The following is an 11,965-nucleotide window of genomic DNA, read 5'->3' on the forward strand; positions in this document are numbered from 1 at the left end:
GTGTCTCTTTACTTTCTAGTTGTTCTTTTAAAAATAGAGATCAAGTGAGGCGAGAGAAGAAACACGTATGATTGCATAGAATTCTAGGTTCAAGACTTGGATCTTCGATTGATTCATCACAAAGTGGTATCAGAGCGCCATGTTCGGCATAAATGAGGGAATCGATGGCGAAGATCAAGATAGCATGTTTCGATGGGCAAGGCGATTTCACGATGTGGAAGAAGCGGATGTTAACTCATCGTTCGATCCTCGGTTTGAAGGATGCATTGGTCGAGCCTTCATCAACAACAGTTCCTGGGATTGCAATCAAGAAAGGTGAAGAGGAGGGGGACTTCAAGGAGCGATCAAACAGCTCGAGCACGAGAAGTCTGAGAAGGCCGAGAAGGCGATGAACATGATCATCCTGAATCTTGGAGATCATGTGTTAAGGAAACTTGAAGATTGTACGACAGCAGCATCGATATGGTCTGCACTTGAAAGGTTGTATAATTCTAAGACCTTATCTAATAGAATTCATCTACATCATAAGTTCTATACATTCAAAATGATTGAGTGTAAATCAATTGATGAGAACATAGAGATTTCTTGAAACTTGTTTCCGGGTTAAGCAGTGTCAATGTTTCTGTTTCAGAGGAGGTGCAAGCAATACTGTTGCTGAGTTCACTACCGTATCAGTACAATCAGCTCAAAGGAACACTGAAGTACGGTAGAGAAACCTTGACCATTGAGGATGTGACGAATGCTGCTAAGTCAAAGGAGATTGAGTTGAAGGATGTGAAGGATTTAAGCACTTCACACATCACACGTGGAAGACCTGATAAAAGAGAAAGCTTTAAAGGCAGGAACTTCAACAAATCAAGATTGAGGTCGAGGTCAAAAGTGACGTGCTGGTATTGCAAGAAAGAAGGGTACATGAAGAAAGACTGCTATGCTAGGAAGAAAAGAATGGAGAGTGAAGATGATGGTGAAGCAGTGGTGATGGTAGACAAGCTGCAAGAGATAGATGCTCTAGCTATCTCTGATCAAAATCCAAGAGACAAATGGGTGATAGACTCTGGGTGCTCGTACCATATGACTTCGAGACGCGAGTGGTTCTGTGAGTTTGAAGAAATCACAGGAGGACAAGTTCTGCTATCAGACGACAGAGCAGTCTCGGTTCAAGGGATTGGATCCATTCGTATAAACACATGAGGAGGAACCGTCAACAGGCTTGCTAACGTCAGGTATGTACCTAATCTCAAGGGGAATCTGATATCGGTTAGTTCCCTTGATGTATGTGCAGGGATATAGGCAAGAAAGTGGAGACGGAAAAACTTGTTTCTACAAGAAGGACATGTTAGCTCTACATAGAGTCTTGTGTGGGAGTCTATATCTTCTGGATGGAGAGACGATTCAACCATCTGCAAATGCAGTAGTGGCGAAAGATGACACTGCATTGTGGCATAGTCGTCTAGCTCATACAAGCATGCAGAACTTGAAGGTGTTAGCAGAAAAAGGAATACTTGAAAAGAAGAAGATTAGTGAGATAGACTTTTGTGAAAGTTGTGTTATGGATAAGAACAAGAGGCTCAACTTCAAAGTTGGTAAGCACAACAGTGACGATGTGCTGAGGTACGTACACGCTGATCTCTGGGGTTACCCTAATGTCCACTGGTCTATCTCTAAGAAGCAATATTTTTCTATCTATAATAGATGATTACACTAGGAAGGTTTGGATTTATTTCTTAGCTACTAAGGATGAAGCTTTTAGTAAGTTTTGTGAATGGAAGAACTTAGTAGTGAATCAGGTAAATCGGAAAGTAAAATGTCTTAGGAATGATAACAGTTTAGAATTTTGTAACATTGCTTTTGATAATTTCTGTAAGTCGTATGGTATTGAGAGGCATAGGACCTGTTCATATACACCGCAACAAAATGGAGTTGCGGAGCGTATGAACATGACTATCATGGAGAAAGTGTGTTGTCTTTTGAGTGAATCAGGTCTAGAAGAAAAGTTCTGGACAGAGGCAACTGCAACATATGTTTATATCATAAACATGACACCTTCATCAGCAAATGACTTCAACATACCAGAGGAGCATTGGCTCGAAAAAACTCCAGGTTATAGACATCTTAGAAGGTTTGGGTCGGTGGTCTACGTACATCTGGATCAAGAGAAATTGAAACCGAGAGCGTTGAAGGGAGTCTTTATAGGCTATCCAGCTGGAGTTAAGGGCTACAAGGTCTGGTTACTTGAGGAGAGGAAAGTTGTGATCAGTTGAAATGCGGTGTTCAGAGAAGAATATCTGTACAAGAATTTGGTTCGGTAAAATGGAGAGAAAGCAGTGGTTGAGTTAGCAGAGGTTGATGGAGTTATCAGAAACTCAGTGAAGGTTTTTGAAAGCTCAGGAACTACAACACAGTGTCAGGATTTAGGTGGAGCAGCTTAACAAGAGTCAGAGAATCATGACAAAACCGAAGAAGTCACCAAAGACTTAAGCAAATATTAGCTTGCTAGAGACATGGTACAAAGAGAAATTGTGAAGCCAGAAAGGTTCACAAAGGATTCAGAAGTTGCGTTTGCGTTATTGGTATCTGAGGAGATAGACTGTGAAGAGCCAAGAAGTTATGAGGAAGCTATGAGAAGCCAAGACTCGGACAAATGGAATGCATGAATGGATGATGAGATGAAGTCGTTGGACAAGAATAAGATGTGGCTTCTAGTTGACTTACCAAAACGGAAGAAGACAATAGGCTGTAAGTGGATATACAAGTACAAGCCATGATTTCCCGGAGTAGAAGACCCAAGACACAAATCAAGACTGGTGGCGAAGGGTTATTCTCAGAAGGAGGAGATCGATTATCAAGAGATCTTCTCGCCAGTGGTGAAGCATGTGTCAATTAGACTCATGTTGTCCATGGTGGTAGACAAAGATCTGGAACTAGAGCAGTTATATGTGATGACGACATTCTTACACGGAGAAATAGAAGAAGATATTTACATGGATCAGCCGCAAGGATATGAAGTAGCAGGAAAAGAAGATAATGTATGAAAATTGGTTAAATCCCTGTACGGCTTGAAGCAGGCTCCCCGACAGTGGAATAAATGTTTTGATCAATGCATGATCAAATATGGTTTTGTCAAAAGCGAATTCGACTTGTGTGCGTACTTCAAGAAACTTGGAGAATGGAGATACATCTACTTACTTTTGCACGTAGACGATATGCTACTTTTTTCAAAGGAAATGCCTGATATCAACGAAGTGAATAAGATGTGGGGAAGTGAATTTGATACGAAGGACTTAGGACCAGCACACAGAATCTTGGGGATGGATATAGAGAGAGACAAAGCAGGTGGAGTTCTCAAGCTTTCTCAATCGAGATACATCATGAAGGTTTTGCAGGTGTTTCGTATAAATCAAGCACATTCAGTGTCAACTCCATTGGGTGCTCACTTCAAGTTGGTGTTAGTAAAAGAACGCGATTAGAGTGTTGGCACGAGGAGGAATTTCCATACTCTAATGCGGTGGGTAGCATTATGTATGCTATGATTGGCACACACCCAGACTTGGCGTTTGCTGTTGGAGTTGTAAGTCGGTTTCATGAGTAGACCAGATGCGACACATTGGGCAACAGTTCAGTGGGTGTTGAGGTATATGGCAACAGTTCAGTGGGTGTTGAGGTATATGGCGAAGACTCAAGATGTGAGTTTGATGTTCCAGAAACAAAGCAACGACAAAGGATTCAGAGTGGAAGGATACTCAGACTCATACTTTGGAGGTGATCTTGACAGAAGAAGGTCAACAACAGGCTACGTGTTCAAGGTAAGAGGGAATACAGTCAGCTGGAAGTTAGGAATTCAACAGATTGTGACGTTATCAACAACTGAAGCAGAGTATATCTCTTTTGCGGAAGCAATCAAGGAAGGTATGTGGCTAAGAGGGTTAATAGAGGAGCTGGGTTATCAACAAGAAGAAGTTAGTGTGGGATTTGATTCGCAAAGTGCGATTTGTCTCGCCAAAAACAATGTGTTCCATGACAGAACGAAGCATGTAACAGTGTCTAAGCATGTGGTATTGAAGATGAGCTTTGTGAGGGACATGGTCGATGCTGGAGAAGTGAAGATTCAGAAGGTGTCGACTAAGAAGAATCCGACAGATATGTTGACGAAAGTTATTCCATGTCTGAAGTTTGAACAAGCTCTTGATGAGCTTGGAATAACCAAGTGCTAGAAGAGTGACTATGCTTGACGACATAAGGGATGAGCGAGGAGCTGTTGATGTCAAGGTGGAGATTGTTAGGATCTGTGACAAACAACAACATATATCATTAAACTTAAACCGGGTTGGTTAAGCTTAATGTTTTGGTACAAGAAGCAATTGAAGATAACCGGTGATGTTGTTGGAGTTTGGTTGGTTCAGCGTGTACCGGGTCTCGTCTTTATAAGGGATTGAGAAAGAAACATCTCATCAATCCATAACAGAAATTTCTCATCAAAGAATAAGAGAGAGAGAGAAGAAGAAGGAAGATCGAGAGAAGTTGAGAGCTAGAATTGTATCTTAATTTTTTAGCTCTTGGAACTGATCTTTGTAATCTCAAACGTTGACTCTAGTGGATGTGTTTTCTTGTGCCGTCAAGCACCCAAATCTAAATATCTCACATCGAGACTCGAACTGGGCTAAAAATCGTGTGTTTTTTACTTTCTAATTGTTCTTTTCAAACAAGATATCGAGTGAGGCGAGAAAACAAACACATACGCTTGCGTAGAAGTCTAGGTTCAAAACTTGGATCTTCGATTAATTCATCACAAAAATAATTAGAAATACCAAAAAATAACATTTATACTTTAGCAAAAAATAAATAAAAAAATAGCTAAAGGTTATTTGAAGAAATAACGGAAGCTGCATTTGTATTTTAACAGTCATAATGAAGTTCTGGCTGCCTGTCCAACGCATCACGAGTACATTATGGGCATGACTCAAGAGCGTGTTTGTCATCAACGTTACGACGTTACATCAAATTAATGAATGAGAAACCCTAAAGCAGTATGTCTTATTAAAGACAAAGGATTTGAGACTTTAGAGAAAGTTAGAAGTAAGAAATCATTTCTGTAATAGAGATAGTGTGTAAGAGAGCAGAGCGGTGTAAGTATAAATAAGCTTACTACATTGCATATTCTCCTAGGACAGACAAACATAGCATACACCACGTGCTAGTAAAGGGTATTGGTTTGCGATACTTTTATTTTGGTGTGCGATATGATACTTGTTGTCTCGATTTGTAAACACTATCTTGAATCTATTGGATTCCGAATTACCAACTTGACTAGATGTAACTCTTTTATTAACATGGATGGACTCGGGGCGAATCTAGACAACTATTTTCATGGATGCACTAGTATTTGATTTAAAATTTTGTGAAAGAATACATTAGTTTTCCAAAAAAATATGGGTGCACAGACACTCCCTATCTACACCCTAGCTCCCCCTCCACCCGGATGGACTGATTGGGGCACAGGGATGTACAAATTTTTTTCCCATTATGCATTTAAAAAGAATAATTTTTTTCTATATGAACATAATTTGTTTTCTTCATTTTGGCTGAGGGTCCTTAATTTTTAACAATGTTTGGACCGGTGCTGGTTCTCATTCTCTTTTTTTTTTTTTTTTTTTTCCTAGGGCCGGCTAATTAGGGGAAACAAGCGGTGCTACCGCTCCGGGCCCAAGCCTGTGTCTCCCCGTATATTAATAGTTAAATGGTCCAATTTTTTTATAAATCTATATATTTTATACAGAAAAATAATAATAAAAAAATAAAATTAAAAAATGGCCCAAAAATATTTGATACGTATATAGTTTTATTTTCATCACAAAATATAAACATAAATATAGTCTGAACGGAGTTTGAGATTTTTCATTCACATCTTTTAAAAAATAGTATCATATTTTCTAGGAGTGGGCATCCGGGTTTGGTCCGAGTTCAGATAACCAGTTTAAATTATTTTTAAATTTTTAAATTTATATATATTTTTAATTTCTCAAAATATAAACATAAAATAATATATTACATATAAATTTGAATAATGTATACAAAATACCTAAACTTAACATATAAATTGGTTTGACTTGAATATTTGGATAGATTATCAATAAATTTTTCAAGTATTTTCGGTGTTTTGTCTATTGTTAGCTATTTTAAACGTTTACTTTTGAAAAATTTAAAATATTTTTTGGATACTTTTTATATATTAAATTTAAAAATAGTTAATACATCTAAGTATATATATCTTCCTACCAACCGCATGTACCGTTTTGGATAAGAAAGTATGATTTCCCGTAGCCAACGCAAGTTGATGATCTTGTCCAACGGAAACGATGTCGGTTTCTCTCCAAGCAGTCCTTCTTCAGTGATAATGTCTAGCGCAAATTACCGTTGGCATATGCATATACCCGAAGCATTACGAACCACTTCTATACCCAAAACATATTTAAGAAGACCAAGATCCTTCATCTTAAAAAAATTGGTTCAAATAACACTTGAACTTTGCAATCACCTCTGGCGAACTTCCTGTAATAATCAAATCATCCACATAAATCAATACATGGATCTGAATCTCATCACTTTCATACACAACCAAAGAATATGGATCTGAATCTCATCACTTTCACACACAACCAAAGAATAGTCTGAGACGCATTGCACAAAACCATAGTCCCTTAATGCCTTCGATAACTAAACAAACCAGCATCTTGGTGCTTGTTTAAGGCCATAAAGAGACTTGTGCAATCAACACACTTTGTTCTTGTCATCTATACGAAATCCCAGTGGGAATCTCATATAGACTTCTTCTTCAAGATCACCATGCAAAAATGCATCATCCATCTGATGTACTTTTCAATCCCCAGCAGCCACCAACTCAAGAAAACATCGAAAAGTCATCATCTTCGCCATTGGTGGGAATGTTTCTCTATGGTCTTCTCCTTCAACCTGGTGATTACCAAACACCACCAGCCTAGATACAGTACACCCATCTACACCTGAGAACTTTTTTCCTCGGAGGCAATTCTTCCATTGTTCATATTCCACTGTCCTCGAGAGCTACTATCTCATGTTACATAGCTCCTCAAAAATTTGGATCCAAGATCGCTTGAGAATAATGTTGTAGAATCACATTCTCTGTGACAACGGCTAAGTAGATTGTATGGTTCTCAGAGAATCAGTCACATGAGAAAAAAATTTCAATGGGGCAACACGATGTCATATGTATTGTATTTGCCACAAAATCTTTAATTCTTGTCGACTTTTTTTTCTGTCTATGTTCTTTACCCAGTAGTTCCTCTTATATAGGTACTGAAACCACATCAGGTTGATTCTGATCAGAACCATATGTGCCATCATCATTTATTGCCTCATCATGCTCCAGCACAACACCATCTAAGTCATGTTGTGCTGTCTCGGTTTCCAACTCAGTTTCAGTGTGTAGACATCATTACCGTTCGGCTGATGCAGCTCAGGTGGTGTAGACATCATTACCGTTCAGCTGATGCAGCTCAAATTCTTCGATTGGTGTAGTTAAAACAGGAGCCGTTATGATAAACTCATTATCATCCTCCTCAGTCGATGGTAGAGTAGATAATGAAAACTCATTTTCAAAAAATATCACGTCTCTAGAGACTGAAATTTTCTGGTTTCAAGATAAAAAACTCACCATCCTTTCTTCCCGAAAGGGTAGCCAAGAAATATACTTCTTTTTCTCCTACTTGCAAACTTATCTCCTACATGTCTTTGTTCGTGCACATAACATATACATCCTATCGTACGCAGATGTTGTACCGGTGGTGGTCGATTATACATCTTAAAAGGTGTTTTCCCTTTCAGCACCTCCGATGGAGTTCTATTTATCAAATATCCAGCAGCCAATGCACACTTCCCCATAATTCAATCGGTAAAACGCAATGCACGAGCGACATTCAGTATGTGTCTGTGTTTTCTTTCCACTCTCCCATTCTGTTGGGGTGTCCCAACACATGAAGTCTCATGTATGACTCCTAAATCACTGAAGAAATCAGTAAGACAGATAAAATCACTGCCATTGTCAGATGGAAATGTTTTTATAGGAGTGTCAAACTGACTTTAAACTAGGTGAAGAAACTGTCGTATTCGCGTCAGAGCTTGTTATTTATTAGGCAACAAGTAAAGCCAGAGACTATGTGAATAGTCAACGAGAATTGTAAGAAAGTATTGTGCTCCACGCAGATCTGGCGTTCTATAAGGACCCCACAAGTCACAATGTATCAATTCAAAGGGAGCATTAGTCTTATTCAAACGGTTTGAAAACAAATCTCAAGAATGCTTAGTGCAGATACAAATTTCACACGCTTTATTGTCTAAAACACCATAACTAGAAAAACTAGAAATAGACAGCTTATGTACAACTTTAGGAGAAAGATGTCCCAAACGTCGACGTCATACGTCCCGTGACAAACGATCCATGCACCCAGTCATCAACGCAGCAGCCACATTCACACTCCTAAATAAGTACAATCTATTCAACTGTTTGCCCGCACCAATCAGGGTCTTCGTGATGCGGTCATGAATTGTACAAAGCTTATCATATATCTGGAAGTTGCAGTAACTATCAAGAGTCAACAGTGAGACTGAAATCCAGTGACAATCTAAACCATCAACCAAGAAGACATATTTCAGTTCAATATGTGTTCCCATCGAGGCCACACCTTTCTCATTTGAAACCATAAACCTACCATCTGGTAACTCAATATTTATAGGTGTCATATACTAAATATCCATAATATATCCCTTTAATCATGTCATGTGGTTCGTAGCACCACTGTAAAGTATCCAAGTTTCAAAGAAAAACTTACCAGATAAATGTGTTGGTGATGGTTGCTTTCTTTCCTCCAAAATCAACACAAGTGTGCGCCACTGTGTCTCATTCAGACCACTGAACCCCACCCGATCTGCTTCAGTGATTGCAGACAAACTGGATTCTTGAGAACCGACGCCAAGAGCTCTCATTGCATTGACTAGAGCTGTCTCCTTTCCTCTGTTTTTCATCGGAGCCTGAACTTCCTCGGTTTCCAGGTCCTTTGATCCTTAGATGATCTCCCCACCATGGAGGATATCTAATCTTCCGGAAACAGGTATCAGCAGAGTGTCCCGTACAATCACAGCTTCCACACTTTAAACTCTTGTCTCGATCTTCTGAAGCACCTTTGTTTCGCGGCTGTGATTTCACCGCAAAGCTTACACCTCTAGTCTTCTCGGTGTATGATAGTACAACCAAACAAAAATCCTCTTCTGGAGTCAACACATTGTAAACATTATCCATAGTCGAGAAACGAACCCGAGAAATAAGAGCTGATCGAGTCAGTATGTAGACATCATCAAGTCCACGTACAAATTCATGTGCTCAATCCTCATCACTTTCTTGCTTAAGTGCCAGATAAAAATCACAAGTGCAAGATCCAAACTTGCATCTCTTTAGGGGTCGATTGTCAGTCAACGTAGTCAACAACTTGTTCAAATATCCAAAGTGAACTTCAATCGGTTGTCCTCTCTGTTATGCCGTTGCAATCTCTGTTTTGATTCTCTAGATCTTTGAACCATTTTTCATTGAGAACCTCTTCTGGATATGTTTCTATAAGTTGTGTGCTACATGATGATGCGACATATTTGTGCAGACGTTCGCATCTATAGTCAACTTCATCCAGGAGACCACCAAGGCATTGTTGGTCCACCTATCTTCAAGATCCGGCAACTCTTGCCTGGCTGTGGAATACTACCATCCACGAAACCAAAATTCTTACGAGCTACAAGGGAGAGTCTCAAGTTAGGAGATATAGTTCTCCTTTGAACTCTAATGATTTCTTATGACGTTGGACTGATTCCTCCATCGCTTGTCTTTCCGTTGGTCATTGTGTATCACGCGAAACTTTGACAAAATATCAAAAGAGAATGTTTGATCAATCAACAAAGTGACGATAGCTTTGATCAAAGAATAATGATGATTTAGCCATCAAGGATGAAACCCTAGTAGGGCTCTGATACCATGTCAGAAGACAAAGTATATGGAAATTGTTTTCTGTCTTCATTCCTTAGGTCCAAAACCTTATTTATACAAGAGTTTCTATCCATAAATGGAGATACACATAATATAAAAATATATCAAATGATAACTCAATATATTCTTTCTAGATATGTACATATCATAATACTTTTTCTGATCAGAATTGATTCGGTTCTTTGGATTCATGTATTTGTGCCCAACCCTACACTTTCCTTTCAAATTGTTGACTTTGAGGATTCTTTAGATTTGATTAGGCTACAACTTATTGAAAGCATGTGTTTAAATTATTGAAATAGTAATAATTTGAAAAATTAAGGGAATGATATATTTATATGTTTTTAATTATATTAAAACTATCTCATTTCATCCATTCCTTTTATTCTTTTTTCTTCTTCTTGTTATCATGAATGATTTTAAACGTGATTCACAAACTTTTTCTAGTTTTCTCATAGGAATGTGTGGAATCAAAAATTTTGATTTTTTTTCAGTCAACTGATAATTGTTTTTAGAATACTCATGAACAATTCATAAAAAAACATTGCAGTTACAGCCTATATATTGTGAGTCCACTAAACTCAACGGAAAAAGTTTTTTTTTTAAAGAAAAATCATTAATTAAAATAGAATACAACAATAGTACGACAAATGAAACAAGAACAACAATACACCTAAGTCTAACCACATGTTACAGCAAATTCATGAAAAGATAAAAAGATATGAATGCCAAGATTAATGCATGAAACATGAGTCCATCCTAAAATGATTGTTAGAACCTCAAGAACTCATCCGAGAACAGCATCATTGGGCAGTCTCCACTAGACGAGCAAGAACAATTGCAGCCTTTAGACAATTCTGAACCCATAAGCATGACTGATTGAACAGTGCACCGAGGTTACCAACTCCCCAACTAGACAAGGAATTCAGCCTAAGCGCAAGAACATGGACTAACCTTTGCGTCAAACTGCCCAAATCACAACATTCACCAATCCACAATCCACATACGAAAGAAGAGAAGACCAAGGCTTGCAATCGAGGAAAAAATGAGTCGACAAAAATAATAGACACCCATAAACAGAGAGAGGAGCCTTACCATGAATAGGAAACAACACGGCTTCAACGCAACAAGTCGGTGGATATAAACCGGAGGAGAAAACACACTACCTCAACACTGACACACCAACCAAAGCCTGAAGGACATAAAGCAGACCAGACAACATCGAACGCGACTGGAACATAAAAACCGAAGGTTCAAAGGTGTGAAATTCGACCACAGAAAGAAAACGATAAGCTTCTGCTAGCACTAGGAAGAAGGTCCCCCTGTCAGGGCAGGCTTGTTAGGGGGACAAGCGGTGCGAACGCCCCGGCCCAAGCCCGTGTCCTCCGTATAATACTAATTAAGAGGTCTAATTTTTTAAAAAATCTATATTTTATATATATAAAAAATTATAAATATAATAAATAAAATTGAAAAGGGCCCAAATTATTCGATATGTATATAATTTTTATTTTCATTACAAAATATTACTGATTAAATTTTAAAAACATTATCTACGTATAATTTTAAAGGTAAAAAAAAATATGTTTCGGCCTAGGGTCTTTAACAATGTTGAGCCAGCCCTGCCCCTGTGCACCCACTGCAATTCTGCAAAGCTTCCACCATCGGGAGACAACGCTAATGGTAAACCCTCGCGACACATTGCCTCCAAGAGCCGGAGAGAACAAACAAAATCCGCCGCTCGTCAACCACTCCTCTGTTCGCCACACCGCCCCAAAGGAAAGTAGATCGAAGATGGATAAGGATCCCCACTGAGTCACACGGCGTCGTCAACAAAAACACATAGGAGATCTAGGAAAAGGAAAAATTAGATCCAGCGGCAATTTTGGTCTTAAAATTTCTGCT

The sequence above is a fragment of the Brassica oleracea genome, chromosome C3 (genome assembly GCF_000695525.1).
Source record: "Brassica oleracea var. oleracea cultivar TO1000 chromosome C3, BOL, whole genome shotgun sequence".
Taxonomy (NCBI): Eukaryota; Viridiplantae; Streptophyta; class Magnoliopsida; order Brassicales; family Brassicaceae; genus Brassica; species Brassica oleracea.